Here is a 13,680-nt window from a genome sequence, read left to right as displayed (position 1 = left end):
GCTCCGTGAACTTATTGAGATACGTGAACTTATTGAGCTACGTGAACTTATTGAGCTCCGTGAACTTATTGAGCTACGTGAACTTATTGAGATACGTGAACTTATTGAGCTACGTGAACTTATTGAGCTACGTGAACTTATTGAGATACGTGAACTTATTGAGATACGTGAACTTATTGAGCTACGTGAACTTATTGGGCTCCGTGAACTTATTGAGCTCCGTGAACTTATTGAGCTACGTGAACTTATTGAGCTACGTGAACTTATTGAGCTACGTGAACTTATTGAGATACGTGAACTTATTGAGATACGTGAACTTATTGAGCTACGTGAGCTTATTGAGCTACGTGAACTTATTGAGATACGTGAACTTATTGAGCTACGTGAACTTATTGAGCTACGTGAACTTATTGAGATACGTGAACTTATTGAGCTACGTGAACTTATTGAGCTACGTGAGCTTATTGAGCTACGTGAACTTATTGAGATACGTGAACTTATTGAGCTACGTGAACTTATTGAGCTACGTGAACTTATTGAGCTACGTGAACTTATTGAGCTACGTGACCTTATTGAGCTACGTGAACTTATTGAGCTCCGTGAACTTATTGAGCTACGTGAACTTATTGAGATACGTGTGTTGAGGCTTTGGTCGTCCCTTTTCCAGAGTGAAGAGGTCAAGTACCTTGAGTCGCATCATATGTATGCACCCTTCACCACGGTATCAATTTCGTCACTCACCGCTGTGCTCTATAGAGGTAATTTGAGGAGGAGGAGGAAGAGGAAAAGGAAGAAGAGGAAGAGGAGATAGCGTAGGAAGAGGAAGAGGAGGAGAAGGAGGAAAGTATACATCGACCGTTGATAATAATGAAAGCAAATGAATAAGAATATAGGAAGCAGCTGCGGGGAGAGAGAGTAGGTAGGGGAGAGCTAAATTTATGTAGGAATTACTGTGTTGAGGTAAGAGTCGGTATTTATTGGAATTTTATGGTGAATTGAAACCTCTTATCCGTGTCTTTTTGTGAGAGGACTTTTTTACTGTATAGAGAAATAGACAGACAGACAGATGGATAGGCCTTAAGACAGCTAGAGACCCCGGGAATTGAAGAGACCCAAAGCTATACAAGAAATATTATGTTTTCGAAGTTCCAGCTAAAAGATGAAGATAAATTGGAACTTGTGAGCCGTAAAGATGTAAAGGATAAGAGGAAAAGGAAGGAAAGTCGTACAAGGAACAGGAAGAGAGGAAGAAGGAAAGGAAGAGGAAGAACATATAAAGATAGACCATTAGATTATAAACGTCTTTTTTTGGGTCTTTTTGTTCTTGTCTCTCCTTCTCTTCCCTCTTCTGTTTTCCCCTCCTCCTCCTCCTCTTCTTCCCCTTTATCCTCTTTTACCCTCATACGTCTCTGCAATATGACTCGAAGTGTTAATAATATACTTTTCTTTTTTCCTCTTTCCCTCTCCCCTCATTCTATTATCCCTTCTCATGTTCCTCTCTCATCGTTCTCCTCCTTCCCTGTTTCCATTTATTCACTTATTTTCCTTTCCCCCTACACAGATTCCGCTAAATAAAACACACATACACACGCACACGCACTCGCACACACACACACACACACACACACACACACACACAGACACACACACACACACACACATTTCACCTCTTTTAATATTCTCTCTACGTCACACTCTTCATTCTCTCCTTTCTCACTTTTATCCACCCAGTCTCCTCCTCTTCCTCCTCCACCTCCTCCACCTCCACTTCCTCCACCTCCACTTCCTCCTCCACCTACATCCTTCATCAGACTCACTCCACAAACTTGAGTGCATTTTTTCCCCTTTCCACTTACGTCTTGGAAAAGGTGAATATTAATAATTTCCCATCTGAACTTGACTGATTGCTTTCCTTCCTTCATTTCCTGCAGTTCAAAGGTCTGGCCGGGACGCTGTATCGACCCCGCGCCCGCTAATGAAAGGTCTCCGTCTCCGTCTCCGTCTGCGTGTGCGTGTGCTTACCTGTTTGTCTGATATGCCCGGTGAGTTTTTCGTCTTGTTCTTGTTTTTTCTTGCTTGTTCTTCCCTTTGTTTTTTGGGGAGAGGGAGGTTGTTCTTGTTTCTTTTGTCCGTGTTCTTTTATCGTTCTTGTTCTTGTCCCTATTCCTGTTCTTGTTTTCGTTCTTGTTCTTCGTAATTTTCTTATTTTTGCTGAGTGAGAAGACGGTTGACAGTTCTGATTGCAAAGGATAAAATGTAAGAAGTGTTAGGATGAAATTAAATAGTGAGTGTGATATTTGCTGTAATAGTGGTGGAAGAATAGTGGAGTACAGTGGAAGAAATCAGTAGTTAGTAACATCAACTAAATAGTACCCACGAATCCCTTCCCTTTATTTTCATCGATATAGTCTATTGTGTTGGTGCTGATTGTAATGTGTTGGTTCTGGCATCGGATCTTCTATAACAATCATTAGGGAGAGGAACTAGTGGAAGGTTAAAATCTTTCTGGGCCTGGCTCTCGGGCCCTCTGAACACATCTGTGGATCAAAAGGGTGCAGATGTTGTTGGTAGTGATGTTTATGATGTTAACGTGATGTTTTGTTATGGTAGAGAGAGAAACTGGTCCTTTCTTTCGGCTACTCTCACTCGTCTTGATTTGCTAAAGGAGCGCCAGTGTTTTTTATTTTTTTTCTTATTTATGTTTTGACCTTGATATGTCTTCTTCAATGTAAAATGAAAAAGGAAAGCGCTGGGAAGGGGAAGTGGTGATGTCGGAACAAATATGGGAGTGAAATTCTTCCTCTTTGTCTTCCGCCTTTTTCTCTTCCTTCTCGTCCTTCTCCTCGTCGCGGTGATGAACGGCGTTGAGTAGTGGCCGCTATTCATTCCTGAGTGGCTGTAATATCCTTCATGCGTCGTTTATCCACACAACAACCTTCTCTTTACTCCTCTTTTCTCCTCTTTACTACTCCTTGCTACTCTTTACTTCTCTTTACCACTCCACCTTCCCCTCCATCCTCTCCACTTCAACACCTGCGTCTCCCAGCCTCACCTGTCCTTTCCCCACCACCTGCCAGGTAATTAGGAAGGTGAGGGGTGGAGGGGATAATAAGGGTGAGGAAAAGGAGAATAAATACAGATTTCTTTGGACGTTAATACGGAGTGCGGCGTGGTGGAAGTACTGTATAATGCTCCTTTGGGATCAGAGGGTCGTTAGTGCTGAGATGGAGGGAGGGAGGAAAGAATGGGAGAAGGGAAGGGGAGGGTGAGAGGCTGGGAGGAAGGGTTGAAGTAGGAAGGAAAGAGGGAGAGTAAGGGGGGTCGGAAAAAAAAAGGAAAATGAAAGGAGGGTGGGTGAAAGGTAGGGAGGTAGTGGGGGGATGACTTAGGATGTGAAGTAGGAAGAGAAGGGAGAGGGTAAGGTAGGTCGGAAAAAGGGGAAATGAAGGGAAGGGTTAGGGAGAGGTTGCAAGGTAGTGGGGTAGTGGGGGAGGTAACGTAGGATGTGAAGTAGAAATGGAGAGAGAGTAGGGGAAGGCGGAAAAAATGGGAAATGAAGGGAAGGGTGGAGGAATGCTGGTTAGGAGAACTTGGAAATGAGAAGCAGGGATACCATATTCTGAGGCTGTGTTTATTTCCTGAAAAAAGAATTGAAAGCAACATCCTCTGTAGCATTTGGAGGGTGGTGCACGACATCTATAATCGAGTTTATCCTTTGCTTTTACAATTTCCACCCTGACCGATTCAACCACTCCGTATGATTTAACCGACGTATTGATAGAATTTTATATAATGTCTTTTACATACAGAGCAACCCCGCCTCTTTGTCTTCATTTCATGCCTGCATTGAATAAACTGTACCACTTTAAGTCAAAATCCGTCGAAAATTGTTTATCAAATCCACCCATGACTCAGTGATCGCTGTGGTATATTTTTTTTCTCGCACAAGTTAAACCTCACATTAACTACATTTTATTTTTGAGGCTCCTATTATTGTCCAATAAATTCTGAAACCATCATAAATATCACCTCTATCAACATGTGACATTATATCAGGACCATTTACTTTATTTTTATTCACGGCATCAGTAGACCCAAGACTATTTAAATAAATACTAGGTTTCCTTCTGACACACTCACGACCGAGGAGCAAGAGAGCAAAGGAGCAGTAATATACAAATGGGAAAGAGGAAGACGAGGTGACTGGAAGAGGAAGAGGGTGGAGAAATTAAGAAGAAAACGGTGAACGAGCAGTATAACGGAAATGGAAACAGAATAAGATAAACTGAAGAAGAGCAAGATAAATGACGATGGAGAAATGCTGGAAGAGAAGGTGGAGGATGGAGCAATGAGATGACGGCAAGAGGAGATATTTTAAAGAGGAAAGAAAGAGAGAAGAAAGAAAGAATGGACGAGGGGAATGTTAGCAAGGCGAGATGGACTGAATCAGAAAAGGAAATAGTGAAAAGGCTAGAATAATATGAGTGTGAGAAAGGTGAAGGATTGATAAAGATGATGGAGAGAGAGAGAGAGAGAGAAGAACGAGAAAATAAGTGGAAATGAAAAAAAAATGAATAGAAGTTAGACAAAAGGTGAATAATGTTGAAAGATAATGAGGTAAAAGAGAAAAAAATTATAATGGAGAGGAAGGGAATTATGGAACGGAAAAATCGGCAATAGGATTAAGAAGTTGGAAAGTTAGGGAGATTAAAAAAAAACACAAAGGGAGCATAACTTGTTGATGACTTGTTTCCGGGAGAGGATGTTGTTTTAATGAGGCCGACAGTTATTTATATTTAATCTTGATATATTAGAAGAATTTAAATACATAGGGTAGGCCGAAAAAGAGGGAAATCAAGGGAAGGGTGAGGGGTGAACGGTGAGGGGATGGAAGGTAGTTGGGGAGGTAACGTAGGATGTGAAGTAGAAAGGGAGAGAGAGAGAGTAGGAAAAAAAAAGGGAAATGAAGAGAACGGTGGAGGAATGCTGGCTAGGTTATATATACATACTTGGTCCTATTATTTTTTTTAGGTTATATATACATACTTGGTCCTATTATTTTTTTTAGGTTATATATACATACTTGGGCCTATTATTTTTTTTAGGTTATATATACATACTTGGGCCTATTATTTTTTTTAGGTTATATATACATACTTGTGCCTATTATTGTTTTTAGGTTATATATACATACTTGGGCCTATTATTATTTATGTCTCCTATACAATCGATTTTATTTTCCTTTTTTTATTTTCTTAATCGCTTGTATTTTCTCTGTCGCCTTTTTTTTCCTCTCTACCATTAAAATTACTTTCTTTTTGTTCTTCTTGCCGCCCTTGTCTTTTTTTTCCTTCGTCTTCTTTTTTGTTAGTGGTGATGCAAATCAAGTCATTGCGGCGTTGGTATTATTGTTGCATTTGTTATTATTGTTTCTGTTATTTATGTTGTCGTCGTCATCGTGTATGTTGGTGTTTTTGTTTTTTGTTGTTGTTGTAAATATTGCCGCTTGTTTTCGTTTTAAACTCCACGCATTAATTTTTTTTTCCGGCTTCCTCTTACTTTTCACGTAATCAAGTTTGGAAAGTTCATGAAAATTAATTAGTGAGAACGCGAAAAGTTTCCCGACCCTGAACGACGTGTCGCTGCGCATTAGTTATTTTCGCGATTGTTTTGATGTGGTGGGCGTCTGTAAGTAGGAAACACACACACACACACACACACACACACACACACACACACACACACACACACACACACACACACACACACACACACACACACACACACACACACACACACACACACACACACACACACACAAACACAAACAAACACACACACACACACACAACCACACAAGCATACTGACACACCAAAAAAATGATCAGATGAAGACAAATGAAAGAAAGATGACACTAACAGACAGGCAGGATACAAAAAGACATAAAGACAAATGAGAGTAATGATAACAACAACACAGCCACATGTAGACATACGCAAAACCCCTGAAACATAATAAGACAGACAAGAGAAATGATAGTAGTGAACAGACAATGAGACAGACAAACAGACAAACACACATGGAAATACGCATAGCCCCGGAAACACATTAAGCTTGGCACATTAACCACGACAACGAAAGCCATCTCAGTTGTGTGTGTGTCAAATATTACCACACAGCCTTCACCCTTTCCAGGACACCAGCCACGTCTCTGCTCCCTCTGAAGGCGTGTCCCGGAGCGCTCCTTCAAGGTAATTGGTTCACCCTGAATCTCTCTTAATCCTGACCGTTCCCGTTTGCCCCCCTGCCTTTGATACCCCTGATACTTCCTCTTACTTAGTGTGTAAGCCCCTTTGTCTCTCATTTTCAGGTTCACGCTGTGTGGAGGAACGAAGAGGAGGAGAAGGAGGAGGAGTAAAGACCAGGGATGAAGATATATAAAGGGAAAAGGAAGAGAGGAAGGAAATGATGAGTGGGAGAAGCTAAGAGACGGAAGAGGAAAAAAATGTGAGGAGGTAAGATAAGAGAGAGAGAGAGAGAGAGAGAGAGAGAATAAGGAAAATAAAGAAAATGAAAAAGAAAGAAAAAAAAATCAAGGGAAGCGAGTATGAGGATGAATATGAGGAAACAGGAGAAGCCAGCAGACACGAAATTTATGAAGAAAAGCAGATAGGAAAACTGAGATGAGAAGAAAGAAAAAAAATGAAGAGAAAGAGGAGCGTGAATGGCGAGAAGGCACGAACAAGACATAAAGAAAAAATGAAGGATGAAAACGAAGCACATGTAAGAGAGAAGAAGGAAGTGAAAAAGAGGAAGAAGTGGAGGAACCAAAAGAAGAAAAACGAGGAGGTGGATAAGCGTGAATCGGAAACAGACACGCACAAAAAGCAAAAAATAAGATGAAGAAAGAAAGAGGAAGAACAGATAAAAGAGAAGAATGAGGAGAAGAAACAAAAGGAAGAAGGGAAGAAAGAGAGGTATGGAGAAGGAGGAGGAGGAGGAAGAATAGCGTGAATAGAGAGAGGCCACGCATAGGAAATAAAATAAAAAAGAAAATAATGAGAAAAATTATGAAACTCAGGTAAAAGAAGAAGAAAGGTGGAGGAGGGAGAAGAAGTTGAGGAGCAAAAGTAAGAAAAACTAGAATGAGGAGTGTGGAAAAGAGAAGGCACTCAAAAAAAACTTTAAAAAATATTGAGGAAGAAAAAGAACACACTGGTGAAAGAGAAAGAGGAAAAGGAGGAACAGAGGTAAGAAGAACGAGAAAGAGGAGTGTGAACAACGAGAAGCCACGCACAAGAAAAACAAAAACGAACGAAGAAACAGGAAGCACAGGTCAAAGAGAAGGAGAAGGAGAAGAAACAGAAAGATTAAGTGGGTAAAGAAGAGGAGAAGGGAATGGAAGAAGAGAGGAAGAAGTGGAGGAGGAAGATCAGAAGGAGGAGGAGGCGAAACAAAAGGAAGAAGTACAGGGGAAGAAGGAGAAGGAGGTGGAATAAAATGAAGAAGTGGAAGAAAAAAGGAGGAAGAACAGGAAGAGGAGGCAGAGGCGAAGAAGGAGAAAGAGAAACAGAAGGAAGAAGTGTAGGAGAAGAGAAAGTGGAGGAAGTAGAGCAGGAACAGGAAGAGGAGGAAGGAAAGAAGAAGGTGGAGAAGAAACAAACGTGCAGGAGGAGACGGAGGAGGCGAAATAGAAGTCAGACGTGGAAGAAGAGAAGGAGGAAGAACAGGAGGAGGAGGAGGAGAAGGAGGAGGAGGAGAAGGAGGAGAAGGAGCCCGCCTCTTACCCACTTTCCTGCTTGCCTGGTTGCCTGCTATCCTTCTCTTGTCCTTTAACGCTTAAGGAGTTTGGAAGCTGAGACGAGAGTGAGCGAGGGATTTGGGACTTGGAGAAATGCTTCGGGTAAGAGACTCGCCGGCGAAGAGGCTGTCGTGTTGGGGCTAAAGAATGCTTCCCTTCGCGCATATTCATTCTCCGTCACGCTTACTTTCCTTGACTTTGTTTTTCGTTCGTTATTTTTGTTTTTATTGTGTTTGAGTTGCCAGTGTGTTGTTTTGCTATTTTTGTTCTTTTACTCTACTTGACTTCTTTTTTTGTTTTGTTTTTTGCACGTCGTTTTGTTCTTATTCATATGTTTGAGTTAGTTGTGTATTTTGTTATTAATTTTTTGTTATCTTTATCATCGTTACTTATTAATGTATTCCTCCGAGTGGTGTTTGATGTGTGCAATCATGTTATTATTATTTTTTTTTCTTTCATTCATTCTTTTTTGCAAGTTTTTTTGTTATATATTATTCTTGATGCTGTTGGTTGGGATATTTTCTCACGTTTGTCCTTTTTTTTGCACTTTCCTTTTTTTTGTCCTTCGTGACGGTGCTTGCATTTATTACTGTTTTTTTTCTGGACACGTTGTTTCGCTCCTACTTTTTTTTGTTGGCTGTGTTATAACTTTCTTATATTTTTTGGCACTTTGTATTTATTTTATTCTTTTTGATCGTGTTTGGTGTGTACTACTATTTCGATTTTTTTTTCTGCTTTCGTTTTTTCTGCACGTTTTTTTTTTCGTTGTGTTGCTTCTAATATCACTCTCTTCCACTTGTTCATTTTTTGTAGTTAATTTTTTCTAGTTTTTTTCTTCTTGTTGGTGTTTGATGTGTGTTATTGCCTTTTATATCTATTTGTTTTCATCTTTTTCTTATTTTTTTGCATGTTGTTTGTGCAAATCGTAAATAAAAAAATGAAGGATAAAAAACGAAGCTCATGTAAGAGAGAAGAAGGAAGAGAAACAGAGGAAGAAGTGGAGGAACACAAATAAGAAGAACGAGGAGGAGGATCAGCGTGAATCGGAAGCAGACAATATTGAGTGTGTTATTTTCTCACAATTGTTATTTTGTTCACTATTGTTTTTACTTATTATTTTTTTGATGGTATTTCATGTTTGTGCTTGTAAATCCTTTGTGTCTTTTTTTTTTATTTCTGCTTCGTACGTTGTTTTCTTTTATGTTTGTGTTTCTACTGTCTGACGCTTTTTAATAATCCTCGTCTGTTTGTTTGAATGTTTGCGTGGTGGCCTCTTTTAGTTGTTATTTTACCCTCCTGATATTATATACACGTGTCTTGTTTTCTGTATCATATTTGTTTCGTTTTATTATGTTTTTTTTTTCCCGTGGCAGGTAAACTGTTTGCGTATTATATTCCACCATGGACAAAAAACACACACACACACACACACACACACACACACACACACACACACACACACACACACACACACCCACACACACACCCACACTCCACAAAAAAAGACATTAGTTCAGGGACAATTACTATTACTTTTTCCCCGCACCTAATCTTTACGAGACATTTTTATCACGTCTCCCGCAGCTCCTGAAATACAGCCTCCCTCGACGCCCTGTAAATGACGTCATATTTAACAAGGGATGAACATGTGTCTCACCTGAGGCCGCCTCCCACGTGCGCTTCCCTTGATTACTCCGCGTCACCTGGAGGGAACAAAATACAGGTGTGAGGGAACGAGACTGAACCAGGACAGGAAGCGGGATGGGACGGAGGAATGATGGGTGAGTGTTGGAATTTGTTGTGTTTTGCTGTGTTGTTGATGGGGTTAGGGATAGGTTATATTGAGCAACACAAAATACACTAAAATTACTCATTCATTTTTCCTCATACGCAGAAAAATGAAACAGATAAATCAAATTACTTACAAAAATACACCAAAAAATACAATATTGTTTTCTCATATGCACAATAAAAAATAGAATCAAAAACTTAAAAGATGAAACTTCTTAAATTAAACTAAATAAGCCCTCGCAAAGCTTTTTGAAAACTCTTATAAATGCACACTAACCAATACACACGAAGAAAATATATATAACTTTAAGCAATAAGGAAAACATCAGATTAAATATATACGTAATACCATATCTAGAGGAATTGTTACGGAAAAGAAAGAAAGAAAGAAAGGAGGAAGTTAATAAGAGTTACGCTCCTTCCTGTGTTTTTCCTTGTTATTCTGTCTTGCTCAATCGCCGGCAGCTCGCACAGGAGTCTCGAGTTTCCCCAAAGGACTGTACTGATCTTCCTCCTTTCAAGTCTTTCCTCCTTCATCTCCCTTTTTTACGACTCCCAACAGAACTTTTATCGTTTGACTTTCTACATGTTTTCTCTTTGTTTTACCATCGATCTATTTTTTTCTCTTTGGCCTCTCGTTCTTTTTCTTTTGTTGGAGCAGCGTATTTTTTGTAGATGTTTTTGTTTTATGGTCTTGAGTTGCCTCCTTGCCGTAAAAAATGCAAATCGATATAGAGATGATGCTTGTCATAAAATCATAAACAAAACGCATGTACGATGGCTAGATGAATAGATAGATAGATAGATAGATAGAGAAATAGATAGATAGATAGACAGATCGATAGAGGGAGAGAGAAACACTTTAGCGTACATATTCCCACCACGATATTGATCACGGCGGTTGACTGAACACCTATTAACGAATCCCCATTTCCCTTCACTATATTCCCATCACTCCCCTTCACCGGTCCAGTTTCCCTTTCCCGACCCTTCCCTTTCCTCCTATACCAGCCCTCCTCCCCCCGTCAATAAATAGTCTTCCCCTCACCAGTTCTTCCCCTCACATATCTACTCTCCCTTCCCTCTCCTATTCTATTCAACATGCGCTCTTCTTTTCCGTCACTTCCCCTCATTTCTCCATTCCCTTAAGTTTCCATTCTACATTCCCATCACTATATATCTCATTTTACCAACCTCCTCTAATTTATCTCTTTCCAATCCTACTCTTCCCTACCTGCCTTTTTTTTTTTACATTTTTTCTCCATCGGACTTTCTTTCACTTCATTAAAAATATTCTTCATTTCCATCACTCGTTCTTTATTTCCTATCTCACCATTCCATTAAAATATTTTCCTTCTCTGTTCTACTCTTTTTTTTTTATCTATCAATCTTTCTCATTACTTTTCCACATGCCCCCAATTTTTTTCCTTCTTAGCACTGCCAGTATTTTTTATCCTTATCCCTTTTCATCTTCTAACACCATCTCCTTTTATAATTCCCTTTCCTCTCTTTCCTACTCTTTCATGCTTACCATGCATTACTATCACTTCTCTTTGTATGTCTCCCTTATCTTCATTTCCTTAAGATACCATTCTTAATTCACATCACACTCTCTTATCTCATTCCCTTACTCTCCCGTCTAATGCCCTTGTTCCCCTATTTTCTCTCGTGAAAGTGACCTCGTTTCACAATTTCCTCTTTTCCTGGATACCAAATTATCCTTTCTCCTATTTTCAAGATTTTGGTTTTTCTTTTCTTTTTCTTCCTTTTTCTTAAGTGTCTTTCTTCTCACATTTGTTCTCCTCGAATCAAGTTTCTTCTATTAATTTCATTCAATTGTTTATTCTTACTGTTTTGTCATTCATAGTTTATACTCATCTCTTCCATTTTTAGTTTCTTCTTATTCTCCCTTTTTCTTCCTAAAGTTTATTTTCACCCTACCATTTCTTAGTTTCTTTTTATTTTCCCTGTTTTCCGTTTCAGTTCAAATTCATCCTTACATTTCTTAGTTTCTTCCGTTTCTTCACATTTTCCCATTTTTTCCCTCTCAGTTCATACTCCTTCCTCCCTTATTTCCTTTTCTTCAGCCTCAGTTCATACTCATCCTTCCATAGTTTCTTTGGGTTCTTCTTATTTTTCCCCTTCTATCCTTTCCAATTTATACTCATTCTTCCTTTTTATTTTCCTTTATTCCCTCTCAGTTCATACCCATCCCTTCTTTTATTAGTTTCTTATTTTTCCCACGTTGTAATCCTCCCTCTCTCAGGCCTGACCCTTTCCACTCCCCTCCCTATGTACTTCCTCCCTTTGGCTTAACTTACATACCATCACGTGTCCGATTTTCCCTTCACCCCTTCGTTGGCTCTTTCCTCCCCTTCAACCTCACTGCTCCCACATCCCTTCCTCACCCTCTCTTTGGATCAACATGTCTCCCTCTCTCCCTCTTCCTCTCCCTTCCCCTTTCCCTGTTTCCCCTCCAGCTTTCCCCTCACGCCTCTCCCCCATCACTCTGTTCCTACATCATTCCTCATCCGCCATATGTCTCTCTCTCTCTCTCTCTCTCTCTCTCTCTCTCTCTCTCTCTCTCTCTCTCTCTCTCTCTAGCTCTCTCGCTCTCTCTCTCTCTCTCTCTCTCTCTCTCTCTCTCTCTCTCTCTCTCTCTCTCTCTCTCTCTCTCTCTCTCTCTCTCTCTCTCTCTCTCTCTCTCTCTCTCTCTCTCTCGTAAAAATTTGGTGATATATATTTATGCATAAAAGGAGACACGAGGCAAATGTTGAGTAGGGAAGATAAGAAAAGAGAATATGCAAAATACAATGAAGGAGAAGAAAATACGGAGAATAAATACATAGAAATAGAAAACTGAATATAAAATTAAAGAAAATAAAGAAAAGATAAGACAGAGAGAGTTAGATAGATAGATGAGAGAGAGAGAGAGAGAGAGAGAGAGAGAGAGAGAGAGAGAGAGAGAGAGAGAGACGGAATAGAAAATACCAATGAAAATACGAAGAATATATTTAAATAGAAAACCGAATATATACTGATGGAAAAGTTAAGAGAGACGCGAGAAGAAAAGATGAAATATAAAAAGATAGATAGATAGATAGATAGATAGATAGATAGATACAGATAGATAGATCGATAGATAGATAGAGAGAGAGATAGACAGAGAAACAGAGAGAAATAGAAGACAAAAAAAGAAGGAAACAAATGAGAGGGGAAGGTGAACAAGGAGAAAGTGATTATTGGAGGGCGTGAGACAGACAAAAGTGGACAAGATTGCAATGAAAGTGACGAAGGTGAAGCAGATGCAGAGAGGCTTCGTTTTAATTATTCGTCGGTGCTTCGGAACAACGACTTAAGCAAAGGAATTTATTTCTTTGTCTGTTTATCTATTTATTTATTCATTCGTTTGTTTGTTTATTCACTTTGTCCATTGTGGGTTTATCGTGTGAGGCGAGTTAGTTTTTTTTCTCTTTTTTTTTAGGCGTGTTTGGTGTGGTCGTGTGTGTGTGTGTTTTTTTTTTTTTTGTGTTAACATATGCCATGGGCATATTCTGCCTCTTCGGTGTTGCTCAGAGGCAGGCCGTTAGTGGTGCAGGCGCAGGTTTTATAGTGGCACCTGAAGGCCCATGTTACCCCCCCAAAGCTCATCTTTATTGCTATGCAACTAGAACTCGGGTGTCAGGGTGACATGTAGGTGATTTTAAGCCACTCGGCAAATGACACAAAGTTTCAAGGTAGCACTGGTGGGGATTCGAACCCATGCGTCGACATCAGTCCGATCCCAAGCTCACCACCTTATCCACTAGGCCACCGCCTGTGTGTGTGTGTGTGTGTGTGTGTGTTTGTGTGTTGCGTGTTTTCTTTTTGTTTTGCTCTGTTTTATGTGTTCTTTGTGTGTTCTCGTGTTGTTGTTGTTGTTGTTGTTGTTGTTGTTGTGTGAGCCGTACATTTAGTTCCCTTTTCCTTTATCTGTTTTTTCCTTTTCTTTTTCTCTTTCTCTTTTTCCATTTCTGAATATCCCTTTTTGTTCTCTTCCGGTGTATTAATTTCCTTTCTTTCTTTCATTTCTGTTTCTGCCAGCACG

The 13,680-nt window shown here is 39.7% G+C and overlaps 1 long non-coding RNA gene across 1 annotated transcript in view; it reads right to left on the bottom strand.

Moving 5' to 3' along the window:
* The window catches only part of LOC126994642 (uncharacterized), a 137,353-nt gene that overhangs the window by 77,414 nt on the left and 46,259 nt on the right, over window positions 1-13,680 (bottom strand). Inside the window, exon 2 of the long non-coding RNA XR_007749365.1 lies at window positions 9,460-9,505. This is a non-coding gene — a long non-coding RNA (uncharacterized LOC126994642). The remainder of the gene's footprint in view (window positions 1-9,459; window positions 9,506-13,680) is intronic.

This window comes from Eriocheir sinensis, unplaced genomic scaffold (assembly GCF_024679095.1).
Source record: "Eriocheir sinensis breed Jianghai 21 unplaced genomic scaffold, ASM2467909v1 Scaffold84, whole genome shotgun sequence".
NCBI lineage: Eukaryota > Metazoa > Arthropoda > Malacostraca > Decapoda > Varunidae > Eriocheir > Eriocheir sinensis.
Note: the sequence above shows the minus strand (reverse complement) of the source record. Positions and strands in the feature narration are given on the sequence as shown.